This window comes from Galeopterus variegatus, unplaced genomic scaffold (genome assembly GCF_000696425.1).
Source record: "Galeopterus variegatus unplaced genomic scaffold, G_variegatus-3.0.2 Scaffold1548, whole genome shotgun sequence".
Taxonomy (NCBI): domain Eukaryota; kingdom Metazoa; phylum Chordata; class Mammalia; order Dermoptera; family Cynocephalidae; genus Galeopterus; species Galeopterus variegatus.
The window spans coordinates 244,456-245,495 of NW_007727659.1; positions in this window are offsets into that span (position 1 = coordinate 244,456).

Here is a 1,040-nt window from a genome sequence, read left to right on the forward strand (position 1 = left end):
AGTGAGCCACAGGCCGGCCCAGTTGCAAACTATTTTTTGGATCAACATTGTTTGAAAGATTCACCAGTCTTGATGAGTGTTCACTCATTTTCACTGATGTAAAAATAACAAAATTTACATAATCAATTCTCATATTGATAGGCATTTGGGGTTTTTTTTTAATCTTTTTTCTATTCTAATGCTGTAAATATTCCTGTACATGTCTCCTTTGTACATGTGAAAATTTCCATTAACTATGTACAGGGGTGAGAGGCAAAATATTTCACAACTGGTAATGCACAGGTCTTAGCTTGTTCTCCTTCCCCACAAACATCCCGACACAAATTCTTATGTGTAGGTGGTTTATTTTGGGAGACAATTACAGGGAACAGGAGTGGGGGGTGGCAATCATGAAAGAGGCAGGAGGAAAAGCCAATCCAAAATGTGTTTTATTGAGCTGATCACTGCTGGAGGCTGCTGAGGCTTGATCCTGCAGGGGACTCTCCAAGGAGCTGTGAAGAGCACACCTCAGAACTGTCCACCTGAGGGACTGGAGAGGAACATATTTATACACTGGCTCCCAATGCCGTTGTTTAAAAGTTGACCTACAGAATGTCAACTCTAGCACTTCCAGGTTTGACCATGGGTGAAAATGGCAGAGTGGGTTCAGACAAGTATTCCAAGCTGAGAGGCAGAGAAATCCCAGCTCAGAAAACAAGAGAAACGGTAAGGCAAGGTAAAACAATGTGTTGTCAGGTTATCCCTGGGCAGCTGATTGCTGTGACAACTGGAATAAAATGGTGGGCCAAGAGGATGTGAAGTGGAGCAAGAGGTGACCAAGAGTAAAATAGATAACTGAGCAATAAATGAATGGAGGATGAGACAGCTCTTCTATACACAGAATTCCAATGAATAAATGTAAAGGCATACTGGAAATAGAAAATCACTATTACTAGGCAAATAGCACGGGAATGATTGTTGCGGGGAAGAACTATCCTATCGATGGACACTAAAACTAGTGAGTAAAAGTGTGATGGCAAACAGGATATCTACACGGTCTC